This window comes from Orcinus orca, chromosome 4 (assembly GCF_937001465.1).
Source record: "Orcinus orca chromosome 4, mOrcOrc1.1, whole genome shotgun sequence".
Taxonomy (NCBI): Eukaryota; Metazoa; Chordata; class Mammalia; order Artiodactyla; family Delphinidae; genus Orcinus; species Orcinus orca.
The window spans coordinates 126,945,985-126,964,778 of NC_064562.1; the positions used below are offsets into that span (position 1 = coordinate 126,945,985).

General features: G+C 38.7%; 1 protein-coding gene across 26 annotated transcripts in view; it reads left to right on the top strand.

Moving 5' to 3' along the window:
• The window catches only part of ALPK1 (alpha kinase 1), a 151,759-nt gene that overhangs the window by 35,955 nt on the left and 97,010 nt on the right, over nt 1-18,794 (top strand). For 5 of the 26 annotated variants that reach the window (XM_049709631.1, XM_049709623.1, XM_049709628.1 and 2 more), the window contains exon 3: nt 2,634-2,753. The exons of the other annotated variants lie outside the window; for them this stretch is intronic. The gene's annotated coding sequence lies outside the window, so the exon portion shown is untranslated. The remainder of the gene's footprint in view (nt 1-2,633; nt 2,754-18,794) is intronic. 26 annotated transcript variants of the gene reach the window in all.

Here is an 18,794-nt window from a genome sequence, read left to right on the forward strand (position 1 = left end):
TAAAGAATAAATATATGTGCTTGGGTAGAACAAGCAGCCAGGAAGGAGGAAAGGTCAATTTAGGGGAAAAAAAGAGGAAGATAGTCCACCTACCCATGAGGGATTGTACCTATATCAGACAAGTATTATTCCTAAAGAATAGAAAAAGAGGAAAGAGCAGTGGATTGTGTGCAGCCTAATCCTTTTATTTTTACTAACCAAACTCTCAAGAGACTGACATATACACCAACATCCTGGTTGACTATTGCCAGTGGAGAGCACATCTCTCCAGAGATTGCATTGTGTCCCAATTCCATGTATTTCACATCTTCATTCATTTCACAATACAGACTACTAATCACTATACGGTCACGGCATCTTCATTCATTTCAAAAGGAAGAAAGTCCCTAGCTCTCAGGATGAGGCAATTCTGGTTTTCAGGTAACTTCTAAAAGCTTCTAAAACGTTGTAGTTAGTCTAAGCCATGGTAAATAGAGAAGTTATCAGAAAATTCAGAAATTATAAGATCTTATTTAAGAGTGGATTTGGGTCTAAAGGCACCCACTGGTGTAAGACAGAACCTAGAGGATGGGACTGAGGAACAGTCAGAAACAGACTCTGAAAGACAGTCCAAATAAGAGGAGCCACACATCACATAAGTGTTGCCCATGGAATTGACAATGGGCATCTGACATGAAATAATAGGGATGCTCAAGGATATGAGGACTGTGCGCAGTGAAGAGGAGTGGCCCTGTTGCACCTGCACATGGTAAGCAGCCAACAAATCCTGGCTGAGTGAACAGGTCATTCTGTGGCTCAGCTGCTGCTAAGGGAAGTCATGAACTGCTTTGCTAAAGGCAGGGTTTATCTATAAATAGGAGCCAAAGTGACATGCACCGTTAAAAGTGGGTATAAACTAGTGCAGGAAAAGTTAAAGTGAAAAGCACTGATCAGAAACCATTTAGAAGAAAGGAAGGAAGCAGTGTCTGGAAACCTGAAGTGAATGAATCATTACAATGGAGTTTATAGGAATCTCTGAGCTTCTAGACAACCAGTTTAAAAGAGAAACATGCTAGATTGTACTGTTCTCATGAGTCAGTAAAGTGTGTAAATTCATCTGGAAATGCAGACTCATTCTTAGAACTTAATTCTAGAAAGAATTTATTGTGTAGACAGTTAAATAAGAAAAAGAAGAGGACATTTGATAAGTTTTGTGAAAGCTACATATATATTATTCACGGACTAAACTATAAAGATCATCACCACCGACACAGCCTAGGTAAAATGATAGGTGAAAAGAGATGGGGAAAAAACAAATAGATTACTGTATGAACATATACACTACCATGAAAGCAAGAAAATATAAATGTTGACCACAGCTCCCCTTTTTGCAACTATTATGAGGCTAGATTTATAGCTTCCTTAATGCACTCTCAGTAAGGGGAGGAAGCGTAGTATGAGAGGTTCTACTCCCACTTCTTCCCTATGATCCCTGGATCCATGTGATCTGTCCTTGGGTGAAACACACCATATATTGGTTATTGATTTGGAGCATACACCATTTTCTCTATGCCAGTACCCCAACTTCATAAGATGCCCTCCAGCTGGCTCTGTGAGTCTTTGTAACAGACTATTGCACTTCTCTACAAGGCCAGCTCCTCCTGAGTTATGGTAAAACCAATGAATCCTGTGGGAATCCTATAGCACTCTTGGCCAGAAGTAATAGTATATGGATTACTGTGGGCTGAATAAGCTTTCAGTAAGTTCACAGAAAGTTTTGCTCATAGAAGCATAACAGGGAAGTAAAATCTATATGCATAACATATTCGAGTGAGAAAAATTGCTACCAAGTCCACAGTGAAAGAGGTTCAGTATAATCAGTCAGCAGGAGGCTAGCCACGCCACCCTGTTCCCCACACTTGGAGCTGTATGGAGGTCTCAGCATGGGTTTCTGCTGCTGGCATTTTAAGCGTTCAATTGAGGTGGTTGCTGGATCTGCCTTGGTAACAAGTTCTCGTGGTTGAGCCCATGGATAACCTCCATCTCTGTCACCACGGCCACTTTGCTTTTGAACCTACTGAGGAATAGTCATGTTTCTGGGGAGAAAGGATAGCTGACATTTGCAGTACTGAGCTTCCTGCCCATCTGATTATTGAGTCTCCTCTGTAGTGAGAGCCCTTTGCTGAGCATTCACATGAGGCACAATATTCTCACAGCGTGAACCTATTTTGAGATGTGTATACATGTACCTCTACCCTAAACCTCCTTGTCATCCAATCTTGTTCCTTCCAACTTGCTCATCATTGAAACAAACCTTTAGGCTCTATGTATAAATCTTCACTATGATGATCTTTCTTTCTAGGTAAAATATACAATTAGATGTACTTCTCAAAGTTCTGCTTATTGTGAAGATTTATCTTCCTACTTGTCCTTCATGGCCAACAGTGTGGAAAACTCTAACGCTGCATCAATTTATTTATGGCCATTGCCAGTATATTATGCATAATCATTAGTAAATCAGTCTTGAACTGTCTCGTCCCTGTCCATAAGGTAGTCCCTTATATGTGTGGGTCCAGGAAGAGGTGGCATTACAGCAAGAGTAGGGGCCACGAGAGTTGGAGCCATTTGCTCATGAAAGTTTCTTGTGCTTCTAGAACGTGGTTGAGGGTGACCTTGTATGTGCCATTTCATCTTGATGATGGAGAGCTGCTCTGCGCATCCAAATTTAACAATAGGTCCGTCAAACAGCATCTAATTTGGGAGAGACAGCACAGGTATCATTATCAGTTCATTTCCCATGACCAGATATTCAGTCTTTACAAGAACCCAACAGAAAAAAACAGAAGTTTCTTGAGGACATTAGTTATTTGTCAAAGAGGTATGGCTTTGCTGTCAGTTCTAGGGGCTGTACTATTATTGTGTTATTTGGAAATTCCATGGGCTCAATGATCTGCTACAGAATGTTGTACACATTAGATTTCCTGGGTCACAAGAGCTAAGTGGCAAGAGTGGCTTTTTCTTTAAACTGAACTGGCTGAAGAATATTCATTTGCTGTGAGCCTTCCTTAAATATAGAAGCCTCATGGCTTATTCAATAAGTAGGAAGGAGCAACACCAATGTAATATTATTTTGCCTCTCTTATACTAGAATCCCACCAAATGTGTGTGCCTCTTTCTTTGTGGAACTGGATACAAGGTGCAGCAAATTGTCTTTTAGTTTGGAGGGGATACCTCAGTGTACCCCAGATCTCTAGACTCCCAGAAACATCAGTGAATTAATAGATCTCTGAACTCTCGTGGAATTTGTCTCTTATCCTCAGTTACATGTGTGTCTTACCAAGGCGTCTTATGTATTTTCTACTTTCTAACCAAATTGTGATAACCAATCCCACCTAATGAAACAGCACAGTGAATCTAGAATCTCTGGTAAATGTACCCATGTTAATCATTTTGACCCAAGGGAGCTATGTTCTTTTCTCCTTCCTTAGTCTAGCATTTTAGAATTTATTTTCACACACATTCCCCTAGTTTCTGTTGATATCAATATAAGTCAGAAAAAAATCATGCAATTTTTTTTTTGGTGTGTAAGCCCACTCCTCCAGGTGTAACTTGGTCAGACTCTTTTTCTGCTATTTAGATACCTCAGTTTTAAAAGGTAAGACATTACAGCTTCATGATTTTTTTCCTTTCCCTTTCTTCCTCTCTCGCTCTCTCTTTCTTTCTTTTTCTGGAAACCAGAATAAATTGGCTTTATTTTTATTTATTTTATTGTTTAACTTAACATACAGTAAAATTGACCTTTAGTTTGGTCTTTATTTTATAATTTTAACACATATATAGATCTGCGTAACCAACATACAGTGGGGATAGATAGGGAAGTACCCTGCATAATGGAAAGTAGGTTCACTAATAGAGTGGGTAAAATGAGATTCAGATAGATGTCTTTAAGCATTCAATCAGGGGAGGACAGCAGACAGAAATTACAGTTTGAGGTATGAATTCTGATGTGTAAAACAAAAAGCTTTAACAGCAAGCAAGTTACTTAATTTCCTTGAGCCTCATTTGCCTCTTTTGTAAATAGGGATAACCAAAAATTAATGAATGAAACTTACTAGCTAAATACAATTTTTAACGTCTTTATTGAGATATAATTTACATACCATAAAAGTTACTCATTTAACAGTACAATTAAATTCTTCTTAGTAAATTTACCAAGTTATGCAAATATCACCAAAATCCAGTTTTAGAACATTTTAATCACCCAGTGTTCCCTCATGCTCATTTACATTTAATCCTTGTTCCTATCCCCAGCCCTCGTTCTACTCCATTAATCCTCTTTCTTTATCTCTTGACTTGCCTTTTCTTAAAATTTCTTATAAATGGAATCACAAAATATGTGGTCTTTTGTGTCTGGCTTCTTTTACTTAGCATGATTCTGAGGTTCATTTATGTTGTAGCAAGTTCCTTTTTACTGCTGAATAATATTCTGTTGTATGGGTATGCTACACTTTCGTTTCATCAGCTGATGGACATTGGGGTTGTTTATTAAAAGTATAGATGATTTAGGAGAGGATGACATCTTTAAAATATGAAGGCTTTGAATCCATAAATATTATTTGGTTGGTTGTTCTTTTGTTCACCTCAGTAAAGGTTTCTTTCCTCTTATGGCTCAGATTCACCTCTTATTAAATTTACACTTGGCAGTTTATATTTTGGAGATGTGAGTGGGCAACAACTGTGTCTACTATAGTTATCTTTAGTTATCTTTTTTTTCATTTTCTTGGTCAGATATTAATAGTAGTGTTATGTCAGCCTCATAAAATGAACTGGAAATGTCTTTTACACTTTCCTGTCTTCTGTAATAATTTAAATATCCTGGAAATCACATAAATCTGAAAGATTTGGTGGAAATTGACTCTGATATCATCTGAACCTGACACCTTTCTTTTGAAAGTAAGAGAATTTTTTCACTTGTCTTAATTATAGTCTAGATTTTTTTTCAGTTTTGATAGTAAATCAGAATTATCCTAGAGGGCTTCCCTGGTGGCGCTGTGGTTGAGAGTCCGCCTGCCGGTGCAGGGGACATGGGTTCGTGCCCTGGTCCGGGAAGATCCCACATGCCACGGAGCGGATGGTCCTGTGAGCCATGGCCGCTGAGCCTGCGCGTCCGGAGCCTGTGCTCCGCAACGGGAGAGGCCACAGCAGTGAGAGGCCTGCGTACCGCAAAAAAAAAAAAAAATTAGAAGTGTGGGGGAAAAGTGACGCTAAACAGACACTCAGGAAGAAATGTAAGAAAGAATAGGAAAATCACCCAGAAAGAGGTGCCTTAGCAGCTTTAAAGTGGTACAGACACAGAAGGAGGCACGCCACCTAGGAAAGGTATTTGTTAATGTCTGGATGACTGTAATAAAATCTTTCAGAGTATGTTTTACCTTGGAAATTACTGGACTATAAGAATAAGCAGAGAATTATACTAATTATAAATGAGGCTTTAGTCTGAATTTAGGTATTGCCAGGATTAAAGCAAGGGGTACAGCAAGAAAACGTACAGCAAAGTTTTCTTTGGTGTCTGGAAGTGCCAAAGTTGCCTACAGCCACGGAAATAATTGGTTGCCTGCCTCACGGCTCAGTCACCTCAGAAGAGCAGGCAAATAATTCCTGCCACTTAGTAGGTGTACGGCAAATCCAGGCCTATTTTACTCCAAGCGCTGAGTTCTTTCCATTGTTCCAAAAAGACTTTCTGGCACATGCTTGTGAAGAAAATGGCGAAATGAAATAAGGAACACTGTTGTGAATTGCATTTTAACTTGCACACACGTTCAAAAATATTTGAAATTACCTATAAAGAGACACATTCATATGTCTAGAACTACTAAGCCAATGGTAAAGAATGTGGACCAAGTAACAAAGGGTCTGGGTTAGATGGTTTGTACAAGATTATCTAAGTGAAGGACAGCATGGAACTGATCACAAAATCTGAGTTTCCTGGGAGTAAAGGCAAAAAGGGACATAGTCTAATAAAAAGAAATATTTCCATTTGGTATGAAAATCAAAGTGTCTCCTGTTTTAATCATAGGAGAATTTACCATGTGGCACTTTAAGTAAAATAACATTAAGCAGTATAATGGACATCTTCAATAGCAATTTTTACCAAATAATTATTTTCAAAATTACAATTTATAAACCATTTTTTACAATTTAATTATAATCAAATAAGAAAAACAAGATCAATTTTATTTATAGTACAATCTAAGCATTAGTAAGGGAATATCATCAGTAGAAGGATGTACTCACTTTAGTTTTTAACTAAAAAATTACATTTTCTGCAATGTTGTACAACTTTTAGTTTGTTATATTTTGTTGAAATTGGATACTGGATTATCTATCTGCTGCATAGATAATGCTAGCTAAGTCATCTTTGTCTGCGGAGAAGTGAGCTACTACAAATTACTTCATCTAAATGTTTAATGTTATCCTATAAAAATAGGGTAAAGAAAAGAAGACCTGTGACATCACTGAGTCTCTTTCCTCTGATTATCCACGATCAGATTCCCTAGATGAAAGATGTGGTTAGCACTTGATGCTAATCAAAGGACCCAAAATACTTGGATATAGTTCATTTTAATCTTAGTTGAAAACATTGTGGATAGACACTTAGGAAAAAGTGAAATCAGCATAACATCTCCTCTTCAAGTACAATCCAGCTTTCAGAGTGGTAACGTGGATTTCGGCCTTCTCATAATTCTCCTTGATGAAAACAGAAGGATTTCACAGCACAGAAAGCAGTGGTTTATGAGTCTGGGTACAGGGGACGCACAAGAGAACTCTGTTCATCGTCTTCAAAGTGATGCAACGATGGCACGGCTGCTGCTGTGGCTACATGTAATATAGCCTGTAGCTCTTTAAAGAGGATTAGCTTTAGTGTGCTGGGAGCATTCAATGCTGGATTTCACGTAGAGTAGAATATGCTAATGAAATGTAAATATCTATGGCAAACATGGCATAATATCGAAAACCCTCAAAACTGAGCTTTGTCTCTTGCACAGTGGGAAACCAAACTTTATCATATCAGAAGAAAAACTAAAAGAGAAACAACCTTTTACTCTTCTGCCTATGCATCTGCTGCTATGAAAAGTGAATTTAAATATATACTCATATTTGAACTAAATTAAGTTGCCATGTCAGTAGAAAAACCAAAGTTCAGTCATTCAAAAACATCCTACTAGATCTGTGTCCAGAGATGAACGTGAAATAATTCATCTTTGTAGAAAAGGATATACATATAATATGAATTTTAAAAAATATTTTAACACTTTTTTAAACACTATTTTAGGATTACAGAGGGCTTGCAGAGTGGGTCTTTTCCCCATTTCACCTTAAAATTTCTTGCTTGTAGTTTTTACTTTTTGCCTGTACAATGTCTTTCTGCTCAATATTGGACAAATGCATCTTTTTCATAGTTTTCCATATAGTGTTTTTACTACTTTCATAGGAAGCCAATGTGAGATTTGATCGGTTTCTTAAAACTGCACGTATACTTAGTTAATATGAAAATTATTTTCACATATTTAGAATTTCAGACCATATCTGGCATTGGGAAGGTGAATTCATTATAAGGTGTATGCTTTGCAAACCATGTAACTCTGTGTAGCCTCTTGGAATCTATAGACGTGGTTCCCAAAGATTGAAAAGCCCCCTAAAGATTTCATCTCAATTGCTGGGAAATAAAGATCCTGCAAACACATGGAACCGGGTGCCTGTGGCTCAATTTCCAATGCGTGATCTTTCATTAGTTACTAGCATTTCCCTACACTCAACCGAGTAGCTTAGGTTCTCTTGGTTTTTGTTGATCGGTGGTGTGTGTGTGTGTGTTTTATATCTCCGTTTTGAAGGGTTTGTCTCTGTAGGCTTCGAGGGATGGTAATACATATTCATGAAAGAGCACTCTTTCCAGTCCTTGCCACCGCTGACAAAGCCTTAGCTGTTTCACACAGCAAGCTGGCTGGGATTGTGTGTGGGGCTGCATGGCCAGATTAGTGCAAACAGCAAGCCCACTCCTCTGCTTGTTAGGCCTTGCCTTCCTGACAGTTTCCCCAATTGTCGTTTGTGACAAGGCTGTCATTAGGTGATGGCTTCTTTTGGCCATTTTCAGATAAAGATAATTTCATTAACTTCCATTTTATTTGACAACAAGCTGTTTGGGAGAGAAAGGAAGTGCTTCAGTAGTTTATGGATTAGGGTTTTGTCACTTCAAAGGCATCTTTGATCTAAAAATATGTGCTGTACCAAATTCATTATGTCTTTCCTTAAAGAACTTTTAAATTTATTGATCTTCTCCTCAATTATTCTCCTTTTACGTCCAGTAATGATGTGTGAGATGGTAGTGTTGGGAAAAGCCCAAGGAGGAGGGTGGGGAAAATACAGCCAACTGGTCACTTCTGAGGCCATTACGAGAACGAAACAACAGGTGCTTTTGTTTAGTGTCAATTCTCTTCTGAATCTCTATGCAGACAAAGGCCCCTCTGCTGTCTGAAGATCAACATGAAGATATCATACCAATAGAATAAGAGAAAATTATGTTTGGCACTACAGCCTAATGAAGATTTTGAAAACTTCACAATTTATATAAAAATTGTGCCCACAGTTGTCTTCGTCCTCACTATTGAGTCCATGAGTTTTGAAAGCCAGCAAATAAGTAATGGAGAAAGAGCAAGCACTTCTTTGTGGACCAATAATTTGGCTTCCCCTAGAAGCAATCCTACATTTTGCTGAGGCTCACCTTGCTCCAGTTTTTATAACTGGATCAGTAGAAGTCATACAGAGCAGAAAATGAGAGACTAAGAATACATAAGTGAAAATTTACTTTAAAAACACAGCAAGAGGAGCATGTACAGCTAGTGGCTCTCTTGTTTAGAAGGTCCACTTACCCTTTTTGCCCTCCTTTTGTTGTTGTTGTTCTAAACAATTGCTATATGGAATTAGTGTTTTAAACAATGCCATGGACAAAGAGGTAAATAGTTTATATCCAAACTATCACAGTTAACTGTTGTCTTCTAAAACGTCACATATAATAACCTCAATTTACAACAGCACAAGCTACTCACTTCCATTTCTACAACTAGGAAAAGGGGGTTAAAACAAATGCCTTAAATTTGGGGGGGGGTCTAAGTATTTTATTAGCCTCTTGACAGACTATTTTATATTTTAGAGATATTCAGATGCTATTGATAAGTTTATTTTAGCAAATCATAATTTCAGAATCTTACACATTAAAGGAAATATGTGAAGTATGACCTTAAGTTCCTAAAAGCAATACAAATTGTTTCTTTTGAAAATCAGTTTTGTGAATTTCTAAAAACTAATAGAACATAACGCCTTTCATTTTGAAAAATTAGTTTAGAGGTTTGGGCCTCTAAACCAAGCCTAAGGAGGAGGCTGGGGAAAATGGGCCCTCAGTACTCCTCTTCATAAAGTCAGGATAGAAATAGCCCTCAAATAGTGTCAGAAACATTTTCCATGTGTTAGGTTATTTCATCCTTATTAAGAGGTAGATACGATTATTAGCTTGATTTTACAGATAAGGAAAGTGAGGCACGAAGAAGTTCAGTAACTTGCCCACTGTGTCATATCCAGGAAGTGGTGGAGCCAGATTTGGGTACTTTGGGTCCAAAGCCTCTGTTCTTAATGCTTGGGCCTGGGAGACACGGGGCCTAAAATATCTAAATAGTCATCTCCTAATTCCTTCTGGTGCTGAACAAGTAAATGTTAGTTCTCATCTCCCCTGCCATGTCTTTAGCTCCCCAGTCCTGGTCGTTTGCTCCATACAATCCAGGGAAATGAGACGAGAGAGTGCATGGGGAATCTTATTCTCTGTTTATGTTCATCCAGTTTTCCTTCTGCCTGCACGTTAAACACAGGGGGATTGGCATGCCAAAATCTGATAAATTCAGACAGTAGGGTTCATGGTTCATTTTGCTGTCTTTTCAAGGAATCCTGCATCACTTCATTGAAGTTCTGTGATGTAATCTCTCTTGACTGTTTTAACCAGAAACCCTTGATTTTGACTTCCTTGTGAAATCAGTAAAAGCTGCTTTGGAGGAGGAAAGAAATAGATTTTGAGGAAGGTTTTGGGGAGAGATCTCTGTTTTGTCTTAGAGTTCACCTGCTTTGTGACACGTGAACGCACCACATAAACTGGCAGACAGCAGCACCATCAGCCTGCCTCAGAAGAGACGAAAGTAAACACCCATCTCAAAGAGATTGCGCTGAAATATGATATCAGCTGCAAGAGAAGGCCATCTCCTACGGTCAAATGAGAAAAATCATATTATCCTCACTGTGGTATACAAATAGCTTGTAAGCCACATTCTCCGTTTGAAAGATAACAATAAAGTGCTAACCTCGCTGCTTCGGGCCAGCCTGATCCCATCTCCAAACACAAACACTCTGCCTCAGTTTTGGCTGCGGGCTGTGCAGTGGCCTCCCAACCCCACCCTTTCTTTCCCCCTGTTAATTGGCTGAGACCACCAGAATTTGGAGGACACAGATGTCACTGATAGTTTTCCTAGGGAGCACATTCATGCCCATCTGTTGCAGCCTAGAAGGCTGTTCGTATATCCACAAGGCCTTCATTTAATTCTTGTCAGAAAGTAATGTAAATCCAGTTTACCTCAGAGGTCGCAGCCAAGATTTATGCCAATGAGCCCCCTGCAATTTACACACACTGTAGTTGTATAGGATGAAAAGAAAGCCTTTCATGTTGGTGCATATTAACAAGAAAGCCTGCCTTCTGAGAGGGGCTTTTTGATTGAGGTTTTTCCTGATTTTAATACAGCCGATGCCAGTTGGTATACTCAGCTTTAGAAAGAGAAAAAAATCTAATCTTTAAACTGAAGTTTCTTCTTTTATAAGAGGTAAAAGAGAAAGAGAGAAATCCTAGCAAGTGGCACTGCCATGTCTTTAATTATCTTTATGAGACAAAACTCCCCCGAACTTGGAGAAGATAGAGTGTGACAGGAGAGCGTGTTCTGGCCTGAGTTATTGCTGCTTGAAGTTTAGAGAGAATTCAGTTGTAAGCAATTGTCTTTCCAATGTGAAAATAGTAGGAGTGACCAGCTGAATTAGTCTCTGACTTTTCAGCTGTCTCTCTCTAGTGTATTTAGAGGAAATTGTGGAATTTGATTAACTTTCTTTGGACCCGGCTGGGTAGAAATTGATTCATTAGTAAAATGGAAGCATACATACGTGATACACACATATATATTTATAGAATTACTTTATTGGAAGTCTAATAAGAGTACCTAGAAGGGCTTCTGTTAATCCTACCTTTCTGTATATTACTGCATTCTGAAATGTTCAGGACTATGTCAGTAAGCTGGAAGGCAAATGATTTTAAAAACACCCATGGGGTCAAAATCTTCTGGAAAGTTTGAATATGCCCCTTATTCAGTATGTGACCTTAAGGCAAATTACTTAACCTCCATGACCCTCAACTTGCTTATCTCTAAAGTGGGAATAATAAAGCCTACATCATAAGGGATTATGTCTGAGGTACACAGTACCTAAAGTATAGAAAGTATTCAACCAATGAAAAATTCCCTCTCCACGCTGCCTTTTGGTGACAGCAAACTATGGATTAAAAATATTAGTTAACTTAGCTCAAATACCCTAAACATTCAGATCATCAGACTACTTCTTCATATTTAAAAAATGTTTAAAGACAGATGAAGTTGGAGATTTTCCTTCCATAGTTTGGAATTTTCATTTTGTTTAACTTTTTAATTCTGTGAAAAGTAGAAAAATAGGAGCATGTCACATAGTTTTGGTAAAAGCAGCCATGGCCTCTCTACTCATTCACAGTCATAGCCTCTGATTTCCCAAGACAGTGTTAATAGCGGGTGTGCTTCTTGTGTTTTTATAGACAGAACTCATTTACCCGTGCTAATGGCTTTGAAGTATTTGATATGATTATTTTTGCACCACATTTAACTTTTTGTTTATGTTTTGCTTAAGATAATATTGAAATTCGGGTGTGATTTCGAAGCACAAACTAACAGAAAAATGCAACAGAGTACGCTAGAAATGTTATATGATGGGTGTGTAGGTAGAATGGGGCCATGATAAAAAACACAACGTGTTGTTGGTAACTCATTAGGCAGACACTCCAAATGTACATCATCACAGTCTGGGCTTAATTACAGAGTTGGATGAAGCCATAGCCTCACTTTATAGAGCCTTACTTCACATTAGGGAACTAAAGCCCAATTTTGTTGACTATCGAAAGCAGGGACTAGGCAGAATTAAAATAATTTCAGAAATGTCTTTTGCTGCTTCTCAGAGTTCATCAAAGCCATTCCTTTTTGCTTACAGTCCTCAAAACAGAGTCTTTTAAAATTTTTTATTATGAAAGGTTTCAAATATGTGCAAAAGTGGTGGGGGCAATATAAGAAATCTGATGTAGTTTGATTCAGCCTCAACATTTAACGACCTATAGCCAATCTCGCCTTATTTACATTCTCACTTTCTCCCCGCTTCCATGCCCTACATCTCAGACTTCATATAATTTCATCTGTAAATATTTCAGAGTGTTTCCTTAAAAGATATGAACTCCTATTTAACGTAACCACAGTACTATTATCTCACCTTGAAAATTAACACTGATTCCTTAATATTATTTATTGTGACTTAATATTATCAGTCAGAAAATGTCATTCTCCCCACACCGCCCCGCTTTTTAAAGGAACTTGATTACTTGGCTCTCACGTTCCAAATTAGTTGTTTTGCTTCCATGACACAATCGTTTCATGAATACTCTTTCATAATGACTTTCATTGTGGATGTATGTAGTTGGTATGTTTTGTGATATGTTGTAGTATCTTCCTAGAATGAAAATTTATCACCTAATTGAAAAATAAAAATTGAATCATTATTCTAGTCCTACCCCACCTTCACTGATTCGTTTGGATAACTGTTCTCCAAACTTATTATCTTCAAATGAAATTACATGAGAAAGACCACTGTAGAACATGGATAAAAATGAAACTGCTCTGGGGCTAAGCTGCTGACCACTAATTCAGCTCATTCTTTCCCTGTGTGGGTTCTTGCAGGTTTTGGTATGTGAGTGCTTTTTTAATAAATGTGTACCATTTTCCCATTTTGATTTCAGGGCAGACGAATTGCTGTGCAAAGCAATGTAAAGAATAAGAAAGGATTGCATGCATAGCCAGTATGACAAAAAAAGACAGTACAGTGCTTAATTTTTAAGTTTACTACCACTGAAAAGAATGTTTCACTTAAAGTAATTAAAAAGTTTATTGTAATCAGAAAAATCCACTGTGCTCATAATGACCCCACTTCTCAGTTGGCTATATTGGGGCCTCCTGGGAGGAGATGTTATTTGTTCCCTGTCAAGATTAATCTGTAAATGCAGTCACCAGTTAGACCTCATCAGTTCTTTCCTTCCTCTTCATTGGTCCCCCTGGAAATATATTGCTGCTTGAATAAGGTCAAATTAGGATACTTTTTCCCAAGAAAAAACATAGCAGTTGTTATTTCAGTGCTTTAAAGTTTGAGAATCAAGCCTGTTTTTTTAAACAGACCGTGTTATACATTTCTGTCACAGAATCAACAAACTACCAAAATAATACATACTTTTTTTCAGTGTGTGTATTGGTTTCTTCCCCCACAAAAGCCAGGACACAGAGTGGTCTCATGTAAAACCACAGTGGATTGGATATTTAATAGCTTGTGTCTAACTCATGCAGATAATCCCAGTGAATTCCCACTGAACTTGGACAGATCACTAAACTTCTGACTCTACTTTCAAATTGGCACCATATTACTTGCTACCTTCGTCACTGTAATGTTATAAAAGTAAAATTATCAATCCAGTTCTTCTATTTCCTTTTGTCAAGGTGTAATATGAAATGCCTTTTCTTCTATAATAGTTGGAAGTATAGAATAAGTTCTCCAACTTGTCTAAATTTAAATAAACTCATCCTGTGAGTCAGAATGTTGCTTTGGAATTTTTTGTAAGTTGAATTATATACTCATTTTACTTCCCCAGTAAGGTTGTCTTTGAGGGTTGGAAATGTTTATTCTGTTTCTTGGTAACCTTTAAAAGTTTGAAGTACAGTATATAATGGATACTCAATAAAGGCTTAACTACCATTCAGCAGTTTGCAAATACAGTCAGTATGTATTATTTTATATTTTAAACCTCTAAGTTAGCTATTAAAGCCAAGCATTAAGGAAACAGTAGGAAACAAAACTTTTTTGCCAGTAATAGATGGTGTAGAAAGCTAGTGTGTTTCACTTGCCTTTTTTGATTTTCTCATTTTTTAAAAATTTTCTGTATCACTGTTAATTCTGTACTGGCAAATATTCCTTCATTAGCTAAAAGTAAAGAATAGAATTAACACCAAGTCTCAGATCTCTATCCTCTTTATTAAAGAAAAGAGAAAATGAGAGTTCTTCCACTTGAGGAGCTACCAAAGAAAGTGAGTGGAGTGGCTCAAAACAATCAAGTTATCCCCCAAATCAGGTGATTTAACACACTGAGAGCATTTGCTCCGTGACTGAGCGGCATTTTACTGAGTAGCACAACTTTTACAGAAAGCATAGAATCCTGAAATTCTAAAACGTACTCATTTTCCAAGTCAGCCTGATGAAGTGAGGGCCTTGGGGTTCTCCGCAGGTACAGAGAGAACAGAGTAGGTCTGATGTTCTACTTGAGCCTTTTTGGCTAAGATGAGCCATGTTGAGGACTCTGTGTGTTTGCATGTGCGTTGGGTTGCCTACCTCAAGAGGTAAATACCCTCCAAATTAAATGTGCTATCTTTCCTTTTTAGACACTTCTTCTTCCTTTACCATCTTACAGAAGTAGTAAAATTCTGCTGTAAACTCTTTGTCCTACGGAGCCCCTTGCCTCCAGGCTCTACTTGGTTGTCACCATGTTGAAGTAGTTTGGTGTGTGGATGTTTGCCCCACTGAACGATATTTTTGCCTGTGGGCCCTCAAAGTGTGTGGATATCTGAGTGGTTCTCCATCACAGTCACTTGCCACTGGAGGAAACACAAGTCCGTACTTGTTCCCAGGCCAGAAGGAGGCTCCCTGCCAAGACCCATCGGTTGCTGCTGACATGCACACGCTGTGTGAATCACACGGCCCCATGGTGGACTTTTATTATGTCTGCCCAGGAGTGTGGTCTGCCAATCCCTGGTCCAGAGGCCCACCCCCAGGCGCCTTTGACATTTCAAGTATAAAGTAAATAAAGAGCTTTGCATGTGTCTCAGAGCAAAGAAGAAGATGAGGGGCCGGGGGTGTTTCTGTCTGATCTGTAATCCAGTGGACACACTTTCCCTTAGCCACTTCAGGACTCACTTTTCTGACACTTCAGACAGCTGATTAAACCAAGTTGGCTGGGTTTAAGGGGTTTTTTTCCAAGCAAATAAAACTCACATCTTTCCTTCTGAAGATGTCTGACTGGTCATAATATTTCAATTCTCTAACAGCATGTCTATTCATTAATTGAATGTGGACCTGGAGAATTATTTAGGTGATAATCCCATTTATTACATGGCTTTATACTGGGAAAAATATCAAGAACCTGAAGACTTTGCATAGCCAAGCAATTTTCTTTCTCAAAACCATAAATGCTAATGAAGCCAACAAGGAAACCAAATCCAAAAATAAAAGGTAAACTAAGGAGAAACTGGGTGACCCTTTAAAAATAAAACTTTATTTCTTGAAAACTTTATTTATAACAGTAACTGATACCTACAAAGCACTTATTACATGCTAGGTAATGTTCTTCATATTTTACAAATATTAACTCAATTGATCCTTTTAACACTCTGGGAGATTGGTCCTATTACTACCTCTTTTTTAGAGATGAGGAAACTGAGACATGATTTGCCTAAGGCTGCTCAGCTAGCAAGTAGCAGAACTGAAATTGAAACCCAAGAACCCTGACTGCAAAGAGCAAGTGCTTCATCTGGCTGCCTGTTGAAGACCATCACAGTGAAACTGCAGTTCTTCATTTCAATACCTTCATTTTTCTGCTGCAACAGTTTCAGAGCCCCCTCATCCCTTTTCTCCAATACAGACTGCTCCTTTGTGGGCTATCTCTAACTTCAAAATCTACATGGTTATTTGTAAAATAACTCTCTTGGCTGTGGGAATTATAGATAACAGATTTGAACATATTTTGTTGCAGAGTTAACCTTAATCCTCGCATTTGCTGGCCTCATCAGAAGTATATAATGCTTCATAGCCCTGGCAATTTTATATCACAGTACGCTTCATGCCATTTGCGTATACATACCACACCATCACCTGGACTTTCCTCCTATTCCGTCCCTGGAGACTTCCAGCAGCTTTGCCATTCTGACTCTGTAGGAATAAACAGAGCATTTCAGTTGCTTCATCCACCACAGCACAGACTACTCCATTTCTTCTTTTAAAGAAATTTCTCTTTTAAAAGAAAACTGTTTCTCTTCTAGCAAATTACACTTGCTGAGTTTATCTCCAGAACTCTAATGTCTATTTAAAAGGGAGCAGGTGTGTTTTGAGGACAAGTCAGAACCCTGAATTCTTACCTGATCTCTGCTTGGGGCTTGGGGCAAGTTACTTGACCTCCTTCTGCCTCTTCACCCCCTCTTCATGGCTCAAATTCTTTACCTAGAGTTTGGGTAGACAATATCTGCTTCCCAGAGGATATGCCTCAGATTGAAGGCCCTCCAAAGTTTATAAAAATCACTTTTCCAGGACATCCCTGGTGGTGCAGTGGTTAAGAATCCGCCTGCCAGTGCAGGGGACACAGCTTCAAGGCCTGGTCCAGGAAGATCCCACATGCCGGGAAGCAGCTAAGCCCGTGCACCACAACTACTGAGCCTGCGCTCTAGAGCCCGCAAACAACTACATAGCCCGCGTGCCACAGCTACTGAAGCCCGCACACCTAGAGCCCGTGCTCCGCAACAAGAGAAGCCACCGCGACGAGAGGCCCACGCACCACAACGAAGAGTAGCCCCTGCTCGCAACAACTAGAGAAAGCCCGCGTGCAGCAATGAAGACCCAATGCAGTCAAAGATAAAAATAAATGAATGTATTAATTAAAAAAAATTTTTTTTCCTACTCTGCAAATGGCTCCCAGTATCATGGCAGCTCTGGATTTGGGGACATAATGGAGTCGGTATATGGGAGTGCTCTTCTCTTCTTTGAGGTGCAGAAATACAAAGAAAACTCTCCTAGCAGGACCATTTGGTAGTCATAAGCACAGGAGCCCTGAGCAGGACCAGATGGCAGGCCTGACTCACCTTGACCTGAGATGTCGCTCTTCTAGCCATGGGGGCTAGGCTAATAGTTCATCAGATGTCACCATGGCTGATGAAGTAGGTAATTGTAGCCGGGGAGTATGAGCAACAGACCCTGCAACTGTGGCCTTTTCTTTTTCCTCTTCTTTCTTCCTGAGGCCGGCAGGTAACCCGTTTGTGACCCGGAACACTCTCATTGCACTTTCCTGTGCAGTCAAGTTTGATAAACACATTCAGCTGCAGGGAACTGGAGAGGGTGGGGCACATTAGCAAGAGAGAAAGAGGGAAGAGGCAGCTTTGGCCTCCAGTCTCCCATTTTAACAAGGTGTGGCCCTCAGGCTGGAAATCTTGATATAAAAAAGCCATAGCAAAGAACTTCATTTTCACTTACAGAATTTTCTAAAATCTATTTCACTTTTGTTTTTTTTAATCACAGCACACTCCATTTTCTTTATAAATGGAGTGAAAGATAAATTGAATTTCTGGGCAATCTAGTGTTTGTTAAACTAATGGTTCAAGCTGCCTGTCTCATCAGTTACTTCAGTAGCCTATGCATACTCATGACTTCCCAACGCAAGAGGAGGATCTCTTCCTTGAAGTCTCTGCTCACTTCATTCCCCAACTAGATTTCTTTCCTTATCTTCTCTTCAACTATTACAAATCCTACCCTTGAAAAGTCCCTGTGCAAGTGCCCTTACCTGCTCTGAAATCCTGTCTTTTACTGTCTTTCAGTGGAATCACTGGCTCCATCCCTGTGGGTGGGAACTGACTTCAGACCTGTGCAATACTCCTAGACTTGAGTTTCCATTATATTATTTTTAATTTTTTCATTAAATGTCAAATAGATATCAAAAAATTGTAAAATAGGTGTAATATACACAGAACACGGTGAATACCCATAGATCGAACAACCAATTTAAGTAAAAGAACCTATCACTTTCTTTGAAATCTCATGTGTCCGTATACCTACCTCCCATCTTCTTCACTCTTCCCTCAGTAAATCCACTATTATTTTTATTTTTTAAGTCCTTGTTGAATTTGTTACAATATTGCTTCTGTTTTATGTTTTGGTTTTTTGGCTGTGAGGCATGTGGGATCTTAGCTCCCCGACCAGGGATCGAACTTGCACCCCCACCGGTATTGGAAGGCGAAGTCTCAACCACTGGACCGCCAGGGAAGTCCCCACTATTCTTAATTTTTAGTTTATCATTCCCTTTTGTTTGTAATTTTACCTTATATATTTGTATCCTATGTATGTTGTTTAGCTGTGAATGTTTATAAATTTTATGCATGTATTCATCTGTGACTTCCTTTTTTATTTCGAAGATTCATCCATGTTGTATGTAACTGTAATCCGTTCATTTGCTTATTCTATTCCAGTGTATAACTGTACTTCAGTTTTCTAATTCATTCTCCTATATTGATGGACATTCAGATTGTTTCCTTTTGTTTGTTTGCTATTACAAGCTGTCACTGTGGACAGTCTTACACATGTCCTGTTGA